Raw genomic sequence first — 26,387 nt, forward strand, 5'->3', positions numbered from 1 at the left:
TCTAGCTCAATTAAAATGCTCTTTTTTATAATCTTCGCTATTGACTTGACTTGATTTAGAATCTCCTACAAGAGGGTGAAATACATATTTAAGGGGGTATGAGGGAATATTTGTGGAAACTGTGGAACTGGATGTGGGTATCATCATCTTTATGGACTTTGGGCCCTGAGGAAATAAAAGGGTAAATGAGAAAGCTACCAGAGAACCATGTTCTGGTATGCCGTGATGTGAACTGACCCATAGTACCTTCTCCACTACAGTCTTCTAAAGACAAATAAGATCAAGAAATATTTCTTCCCATAAGCTTTTTCTCTTTACAATGATCTTAAAAGATGCTGAAAGGCTAACATTGTAATCATTGCAAAGTATAGGCTTAGATTTTTCAAAACCCACTTTATTTATGGTTCTTAAACAAATTCAATTTCACATCTAGCCCACCAACCAGAGGAAGAGGAGAAAGAATGTTAATAGGAAAAAGGGGGGTGAACCTGTTTAGACATAGTTCCTTTGGCTAATTCCTCTCTGTGTTGTCAGGGTGCCAGCATTCCAGTCAGTCCAGTAGCCAGCACTAAACAGCACACGGATCCACAGAGGTGGCACAATCTGTGGAGGCAGCCAAAATCAGCCACAGTACCACAAGAAATATTCTATAACATTTCTCTCTGTGAAGCAAAGACCAGTAAAAAACCAGCAAAGTGTTGCACAGTGTAGAAATGCTAAAAGCTCATCCCACTGTCTGTGATTCCTTTTACACTCCTTCCCACCATCATGTGACTTATCATGCCTCTGCTTCCGGCAAAACATCATGCGTCCTCTCTTCCAGAAAAACACCGCGTGGCCTCCCACAAGACAGCTTTCAGCAGAAGACAACATGGAATAACTTAGTCTTCAAGGAAAGCAGAAGTTGCCATTTCAACAAAGCGTCACATCTCCCTAAAAATTAAGTTATTCATTCTCAATTTAAACCAGGATCAGTACCCAGTCTGTAGGCTGTCGCTTTGTTCTCTTGACAGTGTCTCCTGCCTTACAGAAGCTTCTCAGCCTCATGAGGTCCCATTTATTAATTGTTGACATTAATGCCTGGGCTGTTGGTGTTCTGTTCAGGAACAGTCATAGGGGAGGGGAATAAGGGGAAAATGGGAGGGAGGGAAGAATGGGAGGATACAAGGGATGGGATAACCATTGAGATGTAACAAGAATAAATTAATAAAGGAGGAAAAAAAATAAATAAACCAGGATCAGAAAAAGAGAGAAGAACAAGGAAGGAGATCTTCGGAGATTCTAAGGCAGTCCCCAATAATGAGCCTGTGAAAACTGAAAATCCTTCATAACCCATTTCCTCAGTTATTTCACTTTGTGCTGTTTTAAAATCGTCTTCAAACCTTAAACCAGAATGTTTATTAAGCATTCGTTGAGACCAAATCTGTGTTTCTTAGAGGATCGAGAATTGAGGTTGTAGCATACGGACGTTGTTAACAGCGGAGTCATCACCTTGTTCTGCACCCGTGGATCCCTACTGAAGTGGCCGCTAGAGAACAAGTTCACAGTAGGACTCAGCCATCCCGGAGAGAAGTTGGCACAAAACTCTGAGCCAGCAAGACAGATCTAATTATAATTAAACAATATCCAGCTCCTAAAAATTTGGGTTTGGTAACTATTCGTTTGTCATAACTGGATGCGATTTTCTTACTTACCTGCTCCCAATGGAATTAATCTGCTCATTCATTTAAAATGTGTCCTTGGTTCTTTTTTTTTTTTATTAGTTCTTTGAGAGATCCATACAATAAGTTTTGATCATGTCCACCCTCATTCCCCAACTCTTCTGAGATCCACCCTTAATTTTTCTACCCACACAATATTGTGTGCTATTTATTTGAATCCTTCCAGACCAATTAACACTGCACAGATAGTCTCAGAAAGGCAATCTTCCACTGGAGAGTCATCAACTTACCAGAGGCTGCACTCTCTTGTAACTGTATATTCTTTTACAGTCCCATTACTTCTTCAGTGCTTGATCTGCATCCCTCCTTAAGCAACATGTTTTTAAAAAAACAGGACAGCCTGTGTTAATAGCGTAGTATCAGTCATTGGTCAGGGTCTGTGAGTAGCTGTGTTTCCCTGTGAGAACCTCAAAACATGAACTCACTTACTCCTTAACAGACCCAGGTAACACCTACTTTGATTGAGTATGTTACTTCCTTTCCTTTTATCAGCCCTGTATCTCTCTCCAGTCTTTGTAGTTTTGAAACTCATTTGATATCTTAAATTGTCTTGCATTTACATTGCCACTATTTACCTCTGCTCATTTTTCCATCATGTGTATGTTTCATGTGCTGTTACTATTACTTAATATGAAATATCAGGAATATAGATATATTTCATACCCACTTTTTATTTCAAGTAATTACATACAAGTGATTATTTATATCTAGTTATCAAGGAATTCAAGTAGATACCAATATTGTTACATTTAAAATTAAATTTGTTCTATGAAATTATTCACACTTTTACCTTTTGAAAGTTTGATACATAAGCACTATAATTTCATCCCACACTTTCAGCTTCTTATTTAATTATTTGTGTATTTGTGTGTGTGTGTGTTTGTAAAACTTACTGAGTTTATTTAGTAAACATGTTTATCACGAGATTGAGTATCCTATCAGGGGCTCACCCCTAGAGAAGACTGATCCTCCATGTCTCAGCAGCCATCTACTGTCATTGTATCTTTTCTGGATGGGAGAGCTTGTGAGATTTTCTCAATACATACTGGCACATTAGTTGTGGTTTTATCCCTGTGACGATTCTGTTGTTTTACTTTCATGGTAGAGAGTCCCTATCATGGCTAAAGGACACTGTCTGGTGACAGACATCCTAGCCTTGTGGCTCTTGCAATCCTTTCTATCACATTTCACCAATATTCCTTGAACAATGATGCAAGCTTGTATTGTAGCTTAAGAAATATAATTTAGGGTTGACACTTTGCAGGAAGTTATTTTCTACATTTTGAGCAGCTGTGAATTTTCTGCTGTAAAAGAAGTTTCTCTGAGGACAGAAGATAATGCTATTTGTGCACATAAGAAAAAGAAATTTGAATAGGTTAAAGGACACTGTGAGGTGACACATGTTTCTCGAATATATATTGATATTTTGGAAAATAATAATATCAAAATATGTAATAAAACATTGACTTAACTTATGGCCTCAAAGAAATTCTAAAATCACATTAAACAACTTCAATATTTCCATGAAAATAGAACATAACTTTAAATCAATCCATAGATACTTTGAGTTTTAATTGTGTATGCATTATAATTTTATATGTATTATAAACATCAATAATAATACATATATACAAATTCATATTTACATATGTATAGATAAGTATACATGTATTCACATACAGGTGTACATTAAACATTTATAACATTTACACACACACACACACACACACACACACACACACACACACGAGTGTTATTTGCAAAATCATTTTTTTGACAGTCGTTGCTTTCTTAATACCTGGACTCTTGCTCTGTATACATGCAGCAAGTGTTGTTAGATGGAGAATTACTACCAGAATATGAATTATGTTCCTTGTAAACATTTTTCTCTGACTCTAGTCTTCATTCGAACTATCTTAGAGATTTTATCTTTAGAATAGTGTTTTATTTTTAAAGAAGCAGATTATTAAAATAAAAGTACCTCTGCCTTGGTGTCAATAGGATTTTCCTATTAGTGTTCCAATGTATTGCCTTTCCCACACAGGTATTAAGCCAATTTAGAACTTATGAACAGCTATGCTACCAGGGAGACACTTAACTTATTCTCCGTGCAGAGAGTCTAGTGTTCTAGTGTCATTTAGGAAAAATGTGTGCATTCCTTGATGATGTGACATAGAACATCCATTTCCCAATCTACTTTCCAGTGTGGAAAGTGAAGATTTGCTGGTCACTCCCCTCTTAGGATTATTGATTTTGTTCTTGCTTTAGTTTACTTTTGGGCATTGACTTTGTAGCAGAAACTTATATTTGACTAATTCTGTGTGTGCACACGTGTGTGTGTGTGCATGTGTTTGTGCATGCATGTGCACGCACAAGTGCAGAGATAGGTTTTTTGATGTCTACCCTAGCCTCTCTCCATCTTATCTCATAACACTAAGGCAAGGAGCTCAACAACTGATAGGTGGTCTGGTCAAGAAGGCCAAGGAATCTGTGTCTCTGCTTTGTCAATTGTGGGGGCAATCACAAGAGCACCTTGCTCGGCACGCGACCTTCTGTGGGGATCTGAGGACCTAGGCTAAAGTACCTGTGCTTGAGTGATAATTGAACCATATTTCCAGGTCCCAACTAATATTATTCTAAAGCAATACTGTGAACTTTTTTTTTTGAACAGTTTCTATATCTGACAGGCAGGTTTCTGTTGCATGTTGCTTTTTGAAACTGACTAGACCACTCCTGCATATATCCTTTAGATAGCTGTGTATGGTTCAAAGAAAGCCCACTATACAATTTATTCACAAGATTTCTGATACTTCTGTTACATAATGGATGTTACTATTCCTAAATGTATTTTTCTGTTTCATGTGGAATTCTTACCTTTTTTTCATACCCTTTAATGTCTTTGGAATTTAATTTTTAAGATCTTAGAGCACATTTACATTTGTAGATATTGATATGCTCTAGATATCTTAGATGTTTATAATAGGAATTTTAGTTGTGTCATTTAAGTGATTGTCTCATATATGAAACTGTACCAGTTTTTGAATATATATTTTCAAATTATGGCTAACAGCATTGCAGAAACTTCCTATGAATTTTCATGATTTTCATGTTGAGTCTTCTGGGTTTTTTGCTTATAAAATATGCCATCTATAAATAATCATAATTTTGTTTTCTTCTATCAATATTTAAATCTCATCTTTTAAACTAGTGAACCATATTGACAAAAACATCTCTATTCAGTTTTGAAAACATATTTCTAGGAAGCAATTCTTTTGAGTAATGTCAGAAGCTACATCTATGAAATCTCACAACATGGCTAACTAAACATGAGCTTAACAAGATAACCGAAAATATTAAAGTGGACATGGGAACAACCAGGAGGCCATAGCCATTTTCAGAAATCTAATGAATGCTGAGTATGGAAAAACCTTTCTTTCCAGGGAAGATCATATCCTTTGGTCAATCTTGAAAACATGTACACAGTAATATCATATAGACTTAGCTGGTTGTGCTTACAGACTACACACACACACACACACACACACACACACACACACACACGGTTATGTGGGATTTTAAATCAATAAATTAGTTTTATCTACTTTAAAATTCATACAGATGAAAACAAAATAATTTTTATCTGACATCTTTTACTTAATATTTTATCTAAGATGCAAGTAAAGTGGTGTGGCTTGACAACCTGAGTTGTATGGGTTCAGTGCCTCATATTAGAGTGGAAATATATATAAGGTCTGTAGAGAATAGTCTTAAATGTGAATTCTCTATCAATATATCAAAGTTAATATTATTTTGTGTCGGTATACACATCTCTATACCAATGAATTAAAGATAACCCCTTTTGTTAGTAACAAGTAAGGCCTTAGTTTGAGGAGTAGGTTTAACAATCTACTTTTTGTCCTATCATCCTTATATATTTCTATACCTCCTTCTTTCCTTTCAACTCCTATCTCTATATCTATGAAAGAAAGATAGAGGAAGAGGAAGAGAGACATTCCTGTGTCCAACCTCATTTTCTCTCTGAATAAGGCCAGTCATAAGTTATAACCTACTCCCAATGAAAACAAGCATCTGTAGCCCAAGAGAGCAAACATAAACCTATTCAACACCCACCCCACCCCACCCCCTTAGGGGAAATGGAGGTTGTTCTCTTAGGGTTCCTTCCAGCTGATTTGAGGATAATAATACCTTTGTAGGGGCCCAAATAAAATTGGGGAACACGGTTAATCAAACCATTAATAGCATTTGTGGTTCAGTTTTTTATTGTTGAGTAATTCCAGCGTTAATATAAGTTCTGTGTGGGGCAATCTAGGATACAGGACCAGTTTGTATGTAACCTTTCTTTGAAGCTGTCCTGGGAGCTGTCGCGTTCTGATGAAAACAAGAACTCAAACACTTGGGGCTGGAACCTGAAGGATGCAGGATGTCAGAGTCCTGCATGCCGAGAGAAGTGACTCCTGTCAGGTCTGATCCTTCATCAGTGTCCAGTTCTTTTGTTCTGAAAACATACAAATTCTCGCAAGAATTATACAGTCTTAACATTATAAATATATGAGCTGGATGCCATGCACAGAACAAACAATTAAAGCTTGTTTTCTGTTTTCAGTATGAGCCGTAGAAAGGCATCTGCTAATCTTCATTCAAGCCATATTAAGAATGGCATCTAACAATAAGTCTGAGATTCCATCTTACACCTATAAAAATGGCTAAGATCAACAATTCACGTGAAAGCTCATGCTGGCGAGGATGGGGAGAAAGAGAAGCACTCCTACATTGCTGGTGAGAGTGGAAACTTGTATAACCACTTTGGAAATCAATCTGGCACTATCTTCAGGAAATTGTGAATAAGTCTACATCAAGACCCAACCATATCACTCCTGGGACTATATCCTAAAGATTATCTACCATACAACAAGGACATCTGTTCAACTATGTTCATAGCAGCCTTCTTCATAATAGCCAGAATCTGGAAAAAACCTAGATGTCCCTCAACTGAAGAATGAATAAAGTAACTCTGGTACATTTACACAATGGAATACTATTCAGCTATGAAAAACAAAGAAATCTTGAAATTTTCAGGCAGATGGATGGAACTAGAAACAGTCATTCTGAATGGGACAACCCACATGCATGATATATACTCACTCAGCAGATATTAGCCACTTAATACAGGATAACCATATTACAATGCAGAGAAGGATGCACCAACCAAAGACCATGCATGATTTGGACCTATACCCCCTCTTTACATGTAGCAGATAGGCATCACACTCTCCTTGTGGGTCCTACAAAAAGGAGAGCAGGGGCAAGAATAACTCTTAAAAAACATAATGCTAAAGGCAATGGGGCTGTCTTACAGGTCAACAATAAGTCCTTTAGTAAAGCATTTTTAAAATTTACACAATTTTGAAAATTTTACACACGACCATTGTATTTATAACATATTTATCACTCACACCATCCAATGAAATATATATATATATATATATATATATATACACTCATAACACACATATATATGTATATATATACATGCACACAAAAATATACATACACACACACAGATACATATATATGGTGTATTTAGCATTGCTCCATAAGTCTATGGCTGCTCCGTATAGCTTTGGCTAAAAACTGGTTCATTCAATTCCATTGTTATTATTTCTTCCTAAAAATCTCTTCAGGTTTTTTTTTTGGTATTCTATATTCTTCTTACAGTAAGCATTATCTTCTAATAACTATTTTCAAAGTGTCTAATTTTTACACTTTCACAATATTTCAATTTTTTATTTTTTGAAATTACATCTTGCCTCACCTTTGACCATGTCCCCTGGAGGGGGAGACCTGGTGGCACTCAGAGGAAGGACAGCAGGTTACCAAGAAGAGACTTGATACCCTATGAACATATACAGGGGGAGGTAATCCCCCTCAGGAACAGTCATAGGGGAGGGAAATGGGGGGAAAATGGGAGGGAGGGAAGAATGGGAGGATACAAGGGATGGGATAATCATTGAGATGTAACAAGAATAAATTAATAAAGGAGAAAAAAAAGAAAAAAAGTAATCTGGAAAAAAAAAGAAATTACATCTTTCTATTTATACTACTTTTCTACAGAGCAATTACAAATTTCATTTTTCTTACAGCCATAATAAAGAAGTCTGGGTATACTGAGTCTTTGTTGTGTAAGTTATCAGCCAGAACCTTCTTTGTCTTGTTTTCTGTCTCTGAGCTCAATGGCTGTCCACTATTGACATTATTCTATTTCTCTAGTTTTAAAGAATAATTTCAAATTTATTCTTTCTGGTCATAAAAGCTCTTTGACATTACCTGTGGCTACATTTGAGGGTGTTTATTTTCAGAACTCAAGATTTAGGGACTCAGAAAGCATATTATATAGTGGACTAGACTTCTCTATAACAATCATCAGTCAAGACAACCTTTCACAAACATGGTTACATGTCCATCTTTCCTGGAGAATCCTTCATTTAAGAGTCCCTCAGATGACACTAGGTTATTTCTGAAGTCTGATCCTAACTAGGACTACTTCTGAACTGAATATTATAAATTTTGTTTTTTTTAATTTGGTAAAGCATGTATGCAATGACATTTCTCATTGCAATATTTTAAACAAGCATTCCAAGGACATTAAGTACTTTTACAGTGCTGTACAGCCACCTTCATTGTCTATAGCTTCACATGTTAACAGTTTGAAATTTATTGTCCACTAAGTAATGAATTGGTGTTCTTTATTCAGCCTTCTGTCATGATCGTTCTACTTATTTCTTTATAAACTGTCCAGAGCAGATAGGTCATATAAATGGAATCATACAAAATTTGTCATTTTGTGTTTATTGTTTTTCAGTACACAAAGTGTCATCAAAGTTCAACGATATTGTATTGTGTATGTGTCAAATTTTTCTACCTTGCCTCAACAGTATTGTGTTATATTATACGTGTGTTTGACATGCATTTTTCCATTCACTCATTGATAAGTTCGAAATCTGTTCCTCCTTTTTGATAGTAGTGAGTATTCTTCTTTGGCTATGATATACAAATATCTAGCCATATAAGTTTTCATTACTCTTAAATATGTGCTCTATATCTAGAAGCATTGAATTTTGTGGAATTATAAATGAAAGATGTTGAGCAATTAAACACACTGTTTTTCCCAGTTGTTACACAAGGTTCCATTTTTTCCAGCAGTGATATAGGTTCTCTGCCTCTTGTTATCATTATTATTCTCCATTTCTATCACTTGCAATTACCATCCATAATTATTACAATTATATAACTTTTTTTCTTTCTTATCACTTTCTTTTTTTTTCATACAAAAAATTTTTTTACATTATTAATTTATTCTTGTTACATCTCAATGGTTATCCCATCCCTTGTATCCTCCCATTCTTCCCTCCCTCCCATTTTCCCCTTATTCCCCTCCCCTATGACTGTTCCTGAGGGGGATTTCCTCCCCCTGTATATGTTCATAGGGTATCAAGTCTCTTCTTGGTAACCTGCTGTCCTTCCTCTGAGTGCCACCAGGTCTCCTCCTCCAGGGGACATGGTCAAAGGTGAGGCACCAGAGTACGTGAGAAAGTAGGAGAATGGCAAAGTAGAAGGATCCAGAGGGTCCTAGAAGCCTACAAGTAGTACATTATGATAGGCAGATTTGGGCCCAGGAGTCCCGCTCAAACTAAGGCACCAGCCAAGGACAATACAGGCGGTAAACCTTAAACCTCTACCCAGATCTATACAATTATATAACTTTTATTATGATTTTGATTTTCTTTTTTGATAAAGGAATGATGTGTTTTATTGAGAAATTCATATGTTTTTATACATATGTACATATATTTATATATCACAATACACAAAGGCACATATTAGATCTCCATAATAGAAAACAAATAAGAAATGATGCATGGGTTTTTTTCATAACTCAGTCAAAGAATATTTTATCATGAAACCTGAACCATTATTCTGTCAAAGACTGATGCTGTGCACCATAATATATGGGATTTATTGCTATTTAGTACTTTTATCCAAAACATTGGAAATGCTCAGAGCTGCATTAATTACTCAGAAGATAAGTTTCAATTTTTTTCAATGAAGAGTATTGAATACAAATGTTTCATGCAATGGAGGTATGTAAATAGTATCCTAATAATGACCCAATACTTATATTTCAGATAATTGCCAGATTTTTTCTATACTCATTAAATACATTGTTGCCTCACTTGTTGCAGACAGTAGAACATCTGAAAAAATCTTTGGCAGTAATACAGAACATCCTCATAAAACCGTGATTATGTCCAAATGCCACATTATATAATATTGATCTAGAAACTTACACTCTGGTAAGTTAATAAAGAGAGTATCCAGAGGCTCTCATTCCTATCACAGGAACATCAGGTGCACTGAGCATTTGGAATGCAGTCCGTGCTACCTTTCTGCCATTGTCTAAACAAGAAAAAAAAGAAAATAATCCTTAAGATCCATCTAGCCACATGTGGAGAAAGGATTACCCATAAGCAGAAGGTTGTATGTATAATAGTAACTATCTGCTGAAAGGTGCAAAAGACTTTGGAGAAGGAGGGTTACAAGGTAACAAGAAAAAAGAAAAAGAAAATGACAGCATAGGTGGGTGAATCTCTTTGAGTTTACAGTCAGCTTAGTCAGTTTCAGGCTTACAAGGGTTATGTAGTGAAACCCAACTTAAAAAAAAAACAAATAAACAAAAAGCTGGAGAAAAAAATAACATGAAAAATACTGCTAAACCAAAAAAGAAAAAAATGTCTGATTGACTTATCTTTTAGATGTGCTAAAAAATAAAAAAAAACAAAACCAAAAAAACACTTGGGTGAAATGGACCAGAAGTAAGTAAGGCTTTGGGTAAAAGAAAAAAAACATTCATTAAGGAACTTCATATGATGACTGATAATTACCTAAACTCTATTTTTTTATTTAAAAAATTAATTTCTTCACTTTACATCTGAATTGTTGTCCCCTCCATTGTCACTTTTCTGTTCCATCCTCCCTACTGCATCCTCCTCCTCCATCCTCTAGCCCTCAGAAAGGGGGAGGCCCCCTCTCCTGTCATCTGACATCAGCCTATCAAATCTCAACTAGAATGCTTGCATCCAATCCTCTGTGGCCTAGGAATGCCACCCCACCAGGAGGAAGTGATTGACTAGTGGAAGATGGAGTCCATGTCAGAGGTTGTCCCTATTGCCAATATTGTGGGATTCACAAGGAGACTGTGTTGCCTGTCGTCTATATCTGAGTAGAGGATCTAGGTCCTTACCATGCATGGTCCTTGGTTGGTACACCTGTCTTTGTGCATCCCTCTGTTCAACTCCATATCCAGATTTGCTGCATCCGTTGGTCTCCTTGTGGAACTTCTGTCCCCTCCAGGTCCTTCCATCCCACAACTAGTCCATAAGACTCCCTGCACTCCACCCAAAGTTTGGCTGTGAGTTTCAGCATCAGCTTCTATCCTCTGCTGTGTGGAGTCTTTCAGAGAACCTCTACAGTAGTCTCCTGTCCTGTCCTGTTTCTTCTCTTAAACTGCTACTGGTGTCCTTTTAATTTCCCTTCTGAATGAGAATTAAGCATTCTCCCTAGGGTTTTCCTTGTTATATAGCGTCTTCATATCTGTGTACTGTAGTGTGGCTGTCGTGTATTATGTGACTAATACCCCCTTATAAGTGAGTACATATCATGAGTGTCTTTCTGGGTTTGGTTACCTTACTCAAGATCATTTCTGATTCCATCCATTTGCCTGCAAATTTCAATATTTCCTTGTTTTCAATAGCTGAGTATTATTCCATTTTGTAAGCGTACCATGGTTTCTTTATCCAATCTTTGGTCGAGGGACATCTAGGTTGTTTCCAGATTCTGTCTCATATGAATAAAACTGCTATGAACATAGTTGAGCAAATGTCCTTGTTGAATGGTGGAGCACATCTTTTGGGTATATATGCCCAGGAGTGTAATGGCTGGGTCTTGAGGAAGAATTGTTGCCAATTTCCTCAGAAATTGACAAATTGATTTGCAAAATGATTGTGCAAGTTTACACTCCCACCAGTAATGGAGGAGTGTTCCTCTTTCTCCACATTCTCATCATCGTGTGCTGTCACTTGCCATTCAGGTAGCTGTAAGATGGAAACTCAGAGTCAATTTGATTTGAAGGATGTTGAGCATTTCTTTAAGTGTTTCTCTGCTATTCAATATTTCTCTGTTGAGAATTCTTTATTTAGTTCTGTACACCAATTTTTACTTTGATTACTTTGTTTGGTGATGTTTAATTTCTGGAGTTCTTTATATATTTTGAATATTAGCTCTTTGTCAGATGTTGATGAAGATCTTCCAGTCTGCAGGCTACTGTTTTGTTCTTTTGACAGTGTCCTTTCCCTTACAGAAGCTTTTAAATTTCATGAGGTCCCTTTTATTACTTGTTAGTCTTACAGTCTGAACTGTTGGTGTTCTGTTCAAGAAATTGTCTCCTGTGCCAATGAGTTCAAGGCTCTTCCCCATTTTTCCTTCTGATTTAGGATGTCTGGTTTTAAGTTGAGGTCTTTAATCCACTTGGACTTTATAGTATTGTGCACAGTGATAAATATGGGTCTATTTGCATTTTTCTACATGTAGCCATCCAGTTATACCAGCACCATTCATTGAAGATGCTATCTCTTTTTCCATTATATGTCAATTTCTTGAAGTTTTTTTCATACAAGTCTTTCACTTGTTGGTTAGAGCTCACCAAGATACTTTATATTATTTGTGGCTATTTTAAAGTGTAGAGTTTCCCTAATTTCTTTCTCTGCCCATTTGTCATTTGTATACAGGAGGACTACTGATTTTTTTTTTTAGTTGATTTGTATCCAGCCACTTTGATGGAAGTATTTATCAGCTGCAGGAGTTCTTTGGTAGAATTTTTAGGGTCAGTTATGTATACTATCATGTCATCCATGAATAGTGATAATTTGACTTCTTCCTTTCCATTTTGTATACCCTTTATCTCCTTTACTTGCTTTGTTGCTGTACCTAGAACTTCAAGTTCTATATTGAGGAGGCATGGAGAGAGTGGGCAGACTTGTCTTGTCCATGATTTCAGTGGAATTGATTTAAGTTTCTCTTCATTTAGTTTGATGTTGGCCATAGGCTGGCTGTATATTGTCTTTACAATGTTGAGGTATGTGCCTTGTATTCCTGCTCTCTCTAAGACTTTAAATAAGAATGGGTATTGAAATGCTTTTTTGACATCTAAGGAGATGATAATGGGTTTTTTTTCCCTTTCAGTTTGTTTATATGGTGGGTTAAATTGATGGATTTCTGTACATTGAATCATACCTACATGCCTGGGATGAATCCTATTTGGTCATTGTGAGTGATACATTTGATGTGTTCTAGGATTAGGTTAGCAAGTATTTTATTGAGTATATTTGCTAATGTTCATAAGAGAAATTCGTCCAGAATTTCCTTTCTTTGTTGAGTCTTTCTGTGGTTTAGCTATCAAGGTGACTGTGGCCTCATAGAATGAGTTTGGTGATGTTACTTCTGTTTCTATTTTGTGGAATAGTTTAGAGAATTTTTGTTAGGTCTTCTTTAAGGTCTGGTAGAATTCTTCCCTGGACCCATCTGGCCTTGGCTGGGAGATTTTTGATGACTGCCTCTATTTCCTTAGGAGATATAGGCCTATTTAATTTGTTTACCTGATCTTGGTTCAATTTTATTAGTTGGTGTCTCTCAAGAAAATTTTCAATTTCAATTAGATTTTTCAAATTTTGTAGAATATAGGCTTTCTGTTGTTTTGCTGGGTGGCTTGAGGCCAGATGCAACTCTGCTACACACAGTTTGGACCCCTCTCACCTGTGGGTCACCAGTACTGATGTTTTGTGGTTCTCAGATTGGACCTTAGGTTGTTGAATAAGTTCTTGCTGTCCTGCTGACCAAACGAGGTGTGTGTTCAGTCCCACCATCTTGGATCCCCCTCTATTTCAATCATTCCTAGGTTTGGTCTTTTTATAGTATTCACGATTTCTTGGAGTTTTGTGTTAGAAATTTTTTTAGTTTTAACAAAGTTTCTCCAGTTTGATTGTATTTTCCTGTAATTCTTTAAAGGATTTATTCATTTCATTTATCTGTTTGAATATATTTTCTTGTATTTATTTGAAATATTTATTTTTCTCCTTCCAGGCTTCTGCTATTTTTGACACCCCAGAATTAAAATATTCTTCTTGTGCTTCTCGGTGTTAGTGTCTATGGTGCTTGCTGTGTTAGGCCCACTGTTTTACGGTGGTATCATATGGCTCTGAGTTTTGTTGCTTGTGTTTTTGTGCTGGCCTCTAGCCATCTGGTTGTCCATAGTGTTAGCAGACTTGAAAGTTCCTCTGAAGGGCTCACTGTCTGTTTCCCATATGGGCTAGGCAGGTCAGGACCAGGTGAAGAGAGCTCTGAGCTAGAGTCGGCTTGCTAAGGCTCCCCAGAGGCCTCCTTGGATTGGTGGACAATGAATGTTGAGGCTTGAACCCAGCTCAGGTTTGCTGAGTTCGTTGTCTGTGTCTCAGTTAGGTCAGGCCGGAGAGTAGCATGCTGAAAGAACTCCAAGCAGAAAGCTGCTAGGGTGGGCCTCAGGCATCCGCAGTATGGTGGACAATGTGGATTGTGGCCAGTGCCCAACTCACCTTTGCTGGTTCACTGTCTTTAACCCAAATGGGCAAGGCCAATGAGGAGTGGGGAGAGAGAGAGATACTATCCTAATGTGGTTTGGGTGTCCCATAGTGCTACTCCAGTTTTCATTTCCTTATTGATTAATTACATTCAACACATTTTCATTTGTTTGTTGTTCATTTGTAAATTTTCCTTAGATACATATCCATTCAATATGTTTTATATACATTTATCTATTCACACATTGGTAGGTTTGAAATATTTTTCTTTCCTTTTTTGTTGATAGTTATGAGTGTTCTTCTTTGGCTATGACACACAAATAGCCAAAGATGCTTACTTCATCTTTAAGGCACATTTTTGTTGTAATTTTTAGAATGTATAATTATTTTGGAATTTGATCTCTCACTACGTATATGATTTTAAAATATTTTATTTTGTTATTTGCTATAAACTCTGTCCTTAATATGCTATGGCAAAAAGTAATTTTGTACATTTGTATACTTTTTTCATTACTTATGCGTTAGCTATGATATCTAAAACATTCTAAACATCTTTACTTGCATAAAAATGTATGAACATTTTTATAGATGCTGATAGAAACTTTTGAATTCTGTTTGGCTTAAGTGTGCATGTTTGGAATGAAGACTAGTTGAATTCTTTTCTTAGAGCACAACAAATGCAGTGTGTTATATGATATTTAATAGTTCCTAAACAGCTAATAGGAATTAAAAGGGTGTTAGTACTTTATTAGATAGTGCTTATCAAGATAGTGCTGAATATATATATGACACTCTGTGTGTGAGTGTGTGTATATGTGTGTGTCCATGTGTCTATGTGTCTTTTTGTGTTTGTGGAAGATGCTTAAACGCTAGCAAAGCATAGAACTTAAAAATATTCTAATATCAAAATATCACATATTTTTCTCATAAATATTTACATTTCTTATCCTAAATATTAAACTATAAGAAGAAGAATTTTTAAAAGCGAAGTTTGTTGACATACTTTCCCATTGACTGAACCATGTATACCCTAGTTAGAAAGGACTCAGAGAGCCTGCTGTGGTGGATGGCTCAGTGTTTAGTAGTAGGTTCTGTTTTTTTAATGAACCGAGTTTGGTTTTGACAGATTACAAGAACTAGAGGATTAGAAAAACCTGCTATGAGATGGTGTCTCTTAGGAGTAACAGGGAAGCTTTACCATGATAACACAACAAATAGGCCTGCCTAAATAGGATCTGAACAAGGAAAACACCAATAGGCATGCTAAAGCAGAAGAAGGGAATCTCACAAGGCTCCACTCCTACAGGCAGCTAAGGCAGACTGTGAGCTGGAGTAGTCTTCTCCCCTGATAAGCCCTCTAATTGGCTGCTCAAAGCCAAGAGATCAACTTTGATGTCATGTATGTGAAAACATCATTAAAGAGACTCAGCAAGTTGTATTTGTACTGGTGTGTAATGATGAAAGTAAAGGGAGGGAAGGCCAAGAATTTGAAAAGGCAACTGAGAGCACATAGGAAGAGTTGTAGGAGAGAATTATGTGATTATATTTCAATAAAATAAAACAAAAACTGATAAAAGGCAGCAAATGCTGACAGGGATATGGAGGAAAGGGAGCTTTACAGGTTCCTGGTTGGAACGTAAATTAGCATAGCCATTGTAGAAAATGGTGATGAGGTCTCTCAAAAATTAAAACACACAACTATTTCATTGCATTAATCATTACTTTGGTTTTGCTTTCATATTTCAAAATAATTAAATCAATATGCTGCAGAAACACCTGAACTATGAAATTTAGTCATAGTAACTCAGGAATAGAAAAAAAAAATCTGAAAGTCAACAACTGATGAATGAATAAAGACAATGAGGAATGGAATTCTATTCTATATAAAAAAAATGCAACCCTCCCAGCTGTAACTTTATTCACAGAATGGTGATCATTCAGTTAAGAAAAATCAAATGAACAAGTGAGACACAGAAATGACCGAACATGATCGATGGAGTCTGAAAGCTTGATTTCTTTCAAGGTAGGACTAGCATAACACTCAGCAGTGTCTGGGAAGCAGGGGCAGGAGAAGAGGCTGAAGCAATGAGCACGAAGCTATGGTTTGACAAGAGCAGAAGGCGATGGCACGCTATTATGCAGTAATGGGCCTATACACAGTAACAATACATTATATAATTTTAAAAGCTGAATGAATGTATATTGAATATCTTCACTAAGGAAATGATCAATGTTTGGAGAGATTAAAAGTTTTAACCTAGTTGGAACACACCACCATGTTACTCTGATAATGTATATATATATATATATATATATATATATATATATATATATATATATATATTTATGATTTATATCTCAGCTAAACTATCACAATTTTTACTTATTTCTAATTATTTTTAGTAAAATATCACATGCAAAGCCTACAAGTGGCCATTGAACAGCAGTGTCTTTCTCCTCCGTAATTTTTTTCCCAGTTGATGATTCAACTTATCTCATTACCATCCATCTGTTGAATTAGTTTTGCTTATAACTAATGTCATCTCCAATGAAAACCTCCTACGCTTCAATGGAATAACATATAAAAAATCATAAATTCCTTCTTTAATAAATGGAAAATATTTCAAATCATAATTTGAGGGGATGTTAGAACATCATTTCCTCTTTAATAGGCTGCATGAAAATGTTCTGAAATGATTGAGAATGTCTTGAGGGTTCACAGGCTAAGCAGGTTAAACAGTAATAGAGGTGTTGTAACACTGCAACTGCTTTGTCAGGACTGACTTCTTATATTTTTGCTGAAGCAAATGAAGGGTTTACTATGATGTAAAAATAAGGATAGAAATTAAACATATGTATATACACACACACACACACACACACACACACACACACACACACACACGCCACAGACATACCTCATACCTCACACACAAGGCTGCTTAGTATCCATTTGCCAAATTTGATGTGAAAATGGGATACATCTCATATCTAGAATTTACTTTCTAGTAATGAGAGCTAGCTGTCATTTTATAAAATACAGACACAGAAAACATGATTTATTACTGAATATTGATGTCTTTCTTTACAAAATGACCAGTTGTAGGAGAAAATTCAAATCCTGTTGGAACAATAATATTAATGACAAATATTTCTCTGAACCCTCACAAAAGATGCCACCCAGGTCTTTGTAAGTTAAGAAAACTTTGATTTAGAAACAAAAATGCTATAATTGCAAAAACAAGCAGATATTAAAATTACCTAATTTTGATAATTTGTCATCAAAATTTTAAATCAACCAAATATTATTTTAACCTGTGCAGTATCATCTTTATGTTGTGCCCCAGGTTTTATAATGTGTGATACATATAGATATCTTATGTGGGACTGATAATTAGCATCTCATATTCTCAATACTTTGGCCAATTTTGATTTTCTGTCCTAACCATAGCCCACTGCCAAAAGATAGTAGTGGGTTTCATGGTGACGGACAAGGACATCATCTAACTAGACAAGACTATTTGTAGAAGGAAGGGAACACTAACCTATCCACAGAAAATTCAAACCAATACTTACCCTGCCTACAAGATGGGCAGGCATAAAGATAGAGCAGATGTAGCAGAGACTGATGGAGTGACCAACCAATGCCTGGCCCAAACCAAGACCCACCCCATGGGAGAGAACCAACCCCTGAAACTACTAAAGATTCTCTGCTTTGCTCACAGACATAAGCCTTGGCCCAGTGGTGGTGATAGGAACTTCACAAGAAAACCAACCGAGCCAACTAACCAGGGCCCTGAGGGTCTTGCTGAGACTGAAGCACCAAGCAAGGACCTAGGTCCTCTACACAGATGTAGCTTAAGTGCAGCTGAGGGCTTGTGTGGGTTCCCTAGTAAGGCGATTGTAGCCTGCCTCTGACATGGGCACTGTTGCCAGCTTTTTGATTATTTCTCCCCTGTTGAGACTGCCTTTCTAGGCCACACGGGATGAGGATAAGCTCTGCCCTTGTGACTCAGACTTGAGGAGCTGAGGTGGATGGGAAGAAGGCTACCCTTTTCTGAGGAATAGGAAGGGGGGAGAGGGAGAGAGGATGAGACTGGGAGGAGAGGAGGGATGTGGCTAAGTAGGGCCAGGTTGTAAAGTGAATTAATAATAATAATAATAAAGATATTTCCTTGACTATGGCCAACACCAGTATATTGGTATAAAAGCATTTATAAATCATTTTAACCACACATATATTTAGCAAAACAACAATGTAAACACCGATTCTTCCCCCTTCCCCCAGGCACCCACAGTGCATGAAGTCTCTAGCTACAGGGTATGACCATGTTTACAGTCCCAGGCATGTATTCTCTCATGTGGAGTGGTAAATCAGATCCAACCAGGAAAGAGGTGGCTATCCCCAGATATGTAGGCATATCTTAATTGGTTGTTAATGTTACCCAACATTTACAACTGTTTTTGATGTTCAATTACTTGGCCAAGTATTTTGGCAAGGACTTTCTAGCACTCTGATGCTAGGGCAGAAGGACACTTCCTGATCAGTTCCAGTTTTAATAATCTGTATCCTGTATCCGATGTGTGTACACAACTTTTTAATTCATCAACTCCAAAAAGTGCTTATAAAATGCATATCTTAACCCATGAGACCCTTCCCTTCTTGTCCTTTCTTCTTCTCGATATAATTATCAAAAATTGATAGTTATATTATTACTTCATTTCTGTTTTAAATGCATTGGAACAGACTGGGACTAATCTGAGAAGAACATTAAACACAGAGTGCAGGTTCTGTTGATTTGCAGATGAGTACATAAAACAGCAGATTGCTTCTGAATCCCAATTGCATGTGGCAGTGATTTTCAAGTGTAGATTCTGTTTTGGATGTGTTCATGAAATAATGCTGAGAGATATGCATGTGAAATTTATCTAGATGTTTTTTACAAAGTTTAAAAGTTTAATTAAACAAGGTTGTTAATTTTCTTTTAGTTTTGTTTATTTGTGTTTTACAAGAATTTTGCTTCACTTTTTCCATTCAGGCAGTGAACTGTCTCAGTCATTTTTTCATTTTGGAAGCTGTTAACCCACACTCTGGGTTCACTCAGGTATTTATGTTTTATCCCTTCTCAAGGCTCTGATGGAATGGAAGAGCAGATAATTTAGTCTTTCAATTAAACATAGGAGGTTAGGGGTTAAGATGTTTTTAGATCAAGATAGATGTTTTAAGTTAATAGACATGAAATATGCTAGATATTAATCTCCATTCAGAAATTTAGAACCAACAAGATAGAGAAAGATGTTTACTTCAAGTCTGAGAAATACAAATGGCCAAATCACTATGAATGTAACATTTATATAAACACTGATTGTCTTGTGTCTGCATTCCTTCTGTATGCAGTTTATGTTACTCATGTGTAATAATATATATGTACATGTTAAAAAGAAACATAATGAAATATTTTCAAAGAGACTAACATAAACATAAATTAATTATTTTAATCATTTATTTAATTCAGTAAATGCAGAGTACATAATAATGCTAGAAAAATATGATTAAGTATGGATATGACAGATTAGACATCTCCCATCCTGCACCACGGATACTGTATAAAGGAAAGCTATAAGGTGAATTCACAGATTCCTTCTCTGTTGTCATCATTGTCGTCATCATCATCATCTTTTATCATCAATCACTTTCTGCTTATTACTTTCTGCAGAAGCAGGAGGTATTATTCCACAATGTGATGGACACGTTTGCTTGTTTCATTTGAAGAAGTCAACAAAACCAACCAGGCAAAGCCAGGCAGCAAAGATAACTGTATCCTGGTAACACACAAACACTCACCACACAGCACTCAGAATCCAGACTGCTATCCGAGTTAACTGAGCACCACCAGGGCACACGTAAACTTTACTTTCGCTATTGAGAGGTGCTATCATTTGATTCTCATAGCAGATACTAAGGAAAGGCTTAATTATAGCAAAGTTCAGTTATTGAAATGTGTCAGTAATGTGAAGCTGACATACACTGTAAAGAAAACAAGCCACAGGACAAAACGCTTACGTAATAATTGATTTTTAGAGCAATAAGTTGATTATTCCCTTTTAATGTAGTGGCAGATGCTTATCGGGGGGGGGGGGAAGTAAAGAACTATCAATGTGTTAAAAAGCCAGTAAGATTTCTTTAAATCTAATTGACGTCCCTGGGGAAGAACTTGCATGGCGCAATTTTGCAAAGAATTCCGCTTCTGGAAGGCAACCTGCACTGGGACTGATGTTTAAGAACAGCTTGAGTTTTATAGGCAAGGGGTGGCAGAGTTCCTTTAATAAAGCTCATCTTGCTGTTCCCACTGATGGTACCTCCTGCAATGCTTTACAACTTCTCTGCACCAAATGGCTGTGTGTTTAATACAGTCATTATGGCTCTGAGCTTTTAAAGTCCTGTGGATGCAGAGCTTATAACTAAGAAACACAACGAAAAAACACTAGTGTTTTAAGGGGGATTTCTGTCCTGCCTATGCTCTGTCTGTAATTATATCTAATTGGTCAGCATGTGGACAAAATCCTTGCTTCTATCAAAGAGTATTTGAAAAGCAGATATTTACGAACTGTGTTTTAAGTTTTGTTTTATCAATACCCGTGGCGTCTATTTACATAAGCATGAACTTCCCTGATTTGGCCTGTTGGCAAGCTGCAAGGAATTTTGAATCAAACCAGTAGAAACTCTAATTTTCTTCATCAGGGAGAAAATACGAACAAAGTAGATGATGTGAACTGACCAGGATAGATATTCTGCATTTCAATATAAGAAAAAGAATGTTTTCTAATACTTTAAATGTTTTTGTGATGAATAATGAGATTTTTCCCCTTCAAAAATCTCCAAATAGAGATAATGCTGATTCAGTATGTTAAGTACCCATGATTTTTTAAAGATTTAAGTAAGACTTGAATAAAACGTAATTGCTTAACCATTTTTTGTAGTAACAATAAATTCATAGTTTATTGGGTGGGCATGAGACAAACTTATAAAAATTTTGACCGTTTTTCAATGCAGTCAGAGAAATAAAAATCATTACTAAGTCAAGCCATGTAAGATGACTGGTTATATAATCTTAGCACTTTGGGAGAAGCGATGGGGGATCAGGAATTTGACTCCAGTCTCAGCTGCATAGTGAGTTCAAGGCTGCTTGGGCTCAAAAACAGCACCTCCCAAAACAACAATGAGATATTATCTTGTAAATTGAATCATTATATTTTAAAAGGATATGCTGTCAAAATGTGAAGAAAAATGAATTCTCCTATACAACTGGTAACAACGTCAATTTTTGCAAATTGAAAAACATCATGGAAACTCATCCAAAAGCTAAAAGCACACATGTTTCCACTATCCTGTTTTCGAACATATATCTGAAGGAAATAAAAGCAACACATCAGAGGTGTCTGACTCTGCAAATTTATTGACAGTGGCCAAAATATATAATCAACTTAGATATCCATTAAAATACAGATGAGTGGATTAACACAGAATTGTATACACACACACACACACACACACACACACACACACACACACACACAGGAACAATAGTCATTCATAAAGAATGATGAAATCTTGTGACTTAAAAAAACAGTAAATCAAAGTGGAAGTCATTGCATTTAGTGAAATAAACCAGCATTAAAAAAATCAAGTCCTTGGCTGTTGCCACAGTTTGCGGAGGACCCCAGGGCCCAGACTCGCCTGTAGTTTTCCAGGACCCGCTGGATCCTTCTATTTCCTCTTTCTCCCAAGCTTCTCACACCTAAAGTTTCAATAGGATGTCCTCCCCTCTTACCCACTATTCTGGTAGGTACAGTTTTTCATGGGGACGTACACCTTGGACTAGTGTCTCGATATAAGTGAGTATATACCATTTAGCTCTTTTGCTTCTGTGTGAACTCACTCATTATGACAATATCTAGTTCAATCCATTTGTCCACAAATTTTGGAAATTCTTTGTTTTTAATAGCTGAGTAGTATTCCATAGTGTAAATGTACCACAGTTTCTTTATCCATTCTTCTATTGAGGGACACGTGGGTTGTTTCCAAGTTCTGGCTATTATGAATAAGGCAGCTATGAACATGGTTGAGCATATGTCCCTGTTGTGTGGTAGTGCATCCTCTGGGTATATTCCAAGGAGTGGAATAGCTGGGTCTTGAGGAAGCCCTATTCCCATTTTTCTGAGAAAGCACCAGATAGCTTTCCAAAGTGGTTGTACTAGTTTGCATTCCCACCAGCAATGCAGGAGTGTTCCTCTTTCTCCACACCCTCGCCAGCATGAGGTGTCAGTTGAGTTATTGATCTTAGCCATTCTGATGGATGTAAGATGGAATCTCAGTGTCGTTTTGATTTGCATTTCTCTGATGACTAAGGAGGTCGAGCATTTCTTTAAGTGTTTCTCAGCCATTCGATATTCCTCTGTTGAGAATTCTCTGTTTAGCTCTGCGCCCCATTTCTCTATTGGGTTATTTGGTTTGGTGGTGTAGCCAAGGAAAAAATAGGCAGTAAACCTTGAACCCCTACCCGAACTAGCCGATGGACATTCTCCACTGTTGAGTGGAGAAGGAGATCTAACTTTCACACAAACTCTGGTGCCCCATATTTGAACATGTCCCTTGGATGGAGATGCCTGGTGGCACTCAGAGGAAGGATAGTAGGTCACCAAGGAGAGACTTGATACCGTATGAGCATATTCAGGGGGAGGAGGTCCCCCTCAGACACAGACTTAGGGGAGGGGAGGGGAGTAGGGGGGAAGTGGGAGGAAGGGAGGAATGGGAGGATACATGGGATGGGCTAACAACTGAGATGTAATATGAATAAATTAATAAAAAATGTAAAAAAAATAAAGCATGCCATTATAGACAAATAAATAAATAAATAAATAAATAAATAAATAAATAAATAAATAAAAAATAAATAAATAAACAAGTCCTACCTGTTCCTTTTCATCTCTGGAACCTGAAAAGGGAAATATTGGCTCCAATAAACAAAATGTTCCATAATTAGATGACACTGAAAGGAATTTATATGTAATGAATTATTTAAAAAATTAATAGGGCTGGAGCAATGGCTCAGTGATAAGAGCGTTTGTTGTTTTTGCAGAAGAGCCATCCAATTTTCTGCATTCACATGGCAGGTAACAACATCCTTTAATTCCACTTCCAGAAAAATCTAATGTCTTCTTCTGGCTTTCACAAGAATTGTATGCACATGGTACACAAACATACATGTAGGCAAAATACTTATACATATAAAATAAAATAAATAAATATTGCTAAATGAATTAAGTAATTAAGATGAATAAATATACTAGTGACTTGGAACTGAGTTTCAGGCTTATATTGCATGTTCTTAGTAGCAGAGAGCTTGCAGGAGACTGCATGTTACCCAGAGAATAATTTCTTAAAGGATAAGGTTATTTATTTTACTTCTTTATCCTTGAATCCTATGTTAATTAGAGATTCTTAAAAATAAAGATTGAAAGATAAATTCTATCATCAGCTATATGATGTACTCTGAGGCTTCTCTGCAGCTCTATATTTTTGTTTTCTAGGGGTAGGGACAAATACAAATTTGAGTAAAACAAATTAAAGTAAAAAGTAAAGTTGGATTGATAAAAATGTCCCTAAGTCTGAATGACTGTGTTCTGTGAAGCTTGTGAAAGCACTACATTTCCAGAGTAGATTTCAAGCCTTGGACAATGGCCACCAGCAGACATGAACACAGTTCAAAGAGACAAAAGGTAATATCAAATAAATGCATTACATTCAAAAAATGAATTACAATTTTGCTTGACTTAAAGTTATAATTTGCCTTCAATGTATTATTTGCTTTCAATTGGTCTTACAATATTAAAAATTATTTAGCACTGAGGAAATTATAGATCTATATAATGTATTTTGTTAATTTGAAATGAATTTTTTTCTCTAACTGGCAATGCACATCTTATTGAGTTTTATTTTTCATATCCAGATGGGGTGTCTCAGCTGCACAGTTTTAGCTCTGCTCTTAAGTCTCTCAGAAAAATTCAAATGTTCCCAGAGAGAAAAAGTGTTTTTTATAAGAATTTTTTTATTATAAATACAATTTTTATGCAGTATAATCTTTTCCGTAGTCCTCCCAGATCTTCATCTTTCCCCTTCCATCTGGACCCACATGCTTTCTGTCTCTACTTAGAAAACATACAGGCATCCAAATAATAATAATAACATAAAAACAAAACAAAACAAACTTGAATAGAACAAAACAAACAAACAGAAGAAAAAGATCCAAAGGAAAATCAGGAGAAGCACTTATGAACACAGAGACACACAAGTTTGTACATATAAAAATTCCATAAAAACACATCAGTGCATCTTAATATATATGCAAAGGACCTGCAAGGTTAAATAAAAAGTGTCCTGATGAAATATGAAACAACCCCCCCCCAAATGTCATTGACGTAATTTTATATCGGCTGTCTACTGCCGGGCATATGGCCTACCATTAAGAGTGCTTTGTATGCCATGACATACTTCACCGGAGAAAACTATCTTTCATCTGCAAGTAGTTATCAATTGAAGATAGTTTCTGGGTGAGAGATCGGGTCCTGGCTTGACTTCTTTTTCCAGTGTTGGAACCTCATCTGACTCAGAGCCATGCTGGTCATGTGCATGCTGCCCCACTATGTGTGAACCCATGTATTTAGAAGGTTTATTTCCTTAGTTTATTCCATCTCCTCTGGCTCTTATACTCTTCTTGCCTTTCTGAAGTACATCTTTCATTAAGTCCTTTAATGGAATTTCAGTGATGGCCAAATTAATCATGCACCAGGTCAGCCCACAGTTCTATTCTTCCAGACTATCAACAGCTATGAATCCTCTGACTGCCAACCACCTGCTTCCTGGTTCACCTTCAGAAAAATGAGATAGGCAAACATCTGCTACAGGGGTTTTACACAAAGCAAATTAATCAAGGCACAGAGTGGGTCTTAAGGGAGCATGTTTTGTAAAGTAGGATTGCAAGCATAGTGTTTCTTATGATTATTTATTTAAATGTCACACTTTGATATATGAGTACCAATTTGTATTCAGTGGATAATTGTAAAAATAAGAGGGGGAGGGAAATATTTTATTCTGGGTATTTAGACCTCCTGTAATTTATTTCCCATCCTGACAGAGTTGTTTTGATGCTTGTATGGATTTTGCAGTCTTTGATTTTATGAAGTGATCCTCAAAAAACAGATAAATAAAAGTAAAAAAAAAACTTCTTTTCAGAAATGAGCCATTTTACAAAATATTACTCTTTTCTTGCATGTTCCTCAAATTTTTCTGTTTCATTCCATATCTGTGGCCATCGAGTCCTCACTCTATTTGATAGTAGGCTTGATATTAACCTTATCCTTCATAGAGGGTCCTCTGTCCCACAGTCCTTTATCTGTTTTTTAGTTAGTTATCATAACTGTTTCTTAGTATAGAACACACATTACATTTAATTTTTATTATTTCTGTATTTCTTCTCATTTTAAACAAGTCCATTTCAGAATCTTCTATTAAAACATTAATATTCAAAAGTTTGCTTTTAAGATTTTTATTTACTCCAAGAAATAAAATTTAAGGAATAAAAATAATTGTTTTGAAAATTGCCAATTGATGATTTTAGTAATTTACATAGCTGTTTTATTAAAAGTGCATTGTGCTAAGATTAATAATTTATTCTAAAATTATAATTTTATACATATATTGAAATGGCTTTTGTTTGATGAAAGAAAATCGATAGAATCACATGGAAACTACAAACCTTAGGGAAATGTAGCCCTGGCTCATTGCAATTGGGATCAATATTATGTATTTGTATTTCCTTGCTCCTCTACTTCAGTCTCATGAAGAAAAAAATTAAGTAGTGTGCTCTCTATTCTCTGTTCTCTATCTGCTTCAGTTTGGGATTTATTGACTTCTAAATGA

At 36.1% G+C, this 26,387-nt stretch overlaps 1 protein-coding gene across 1 annotated transcript in view; it reads right to left on the reverse strand.

Annotated features, from left to right (window-relative positions):
• Positions 1-505: 505 nt before the first annotated feature.
• The window catches only part of LOC311606691 (uncharacterized protein), a 401,544-nt gene continuing 375,662 nt past the window's right edge, over positions 506-26,387 (reverse strand). Inside the window, exons 6-7 of the mRNA XM_084798037.1 lie at positions 1,952-2,010; positions 506-603 (exon numbers count right to left, since the gene is read on the reverse strand). The gene's annotated coding sequence lies outside the window, so the exon portion shown is untranslated. The remainder of the gene's footprint in view (positions 604-1,951; positions 2,011-26,387) is intronic.

The sequence above is a fragment of the Acomys minous genome, assembly GCF_964271855.1.
Source record: "Acomys minous genome assembly, chromosome: 10".
Taxonomy (NCBI): domain Eukaryota; kingdom Metazoa; phylum Chordata; class Mammalia; order Rodentia; family Muridae; genus Acomys; species Acomys minous.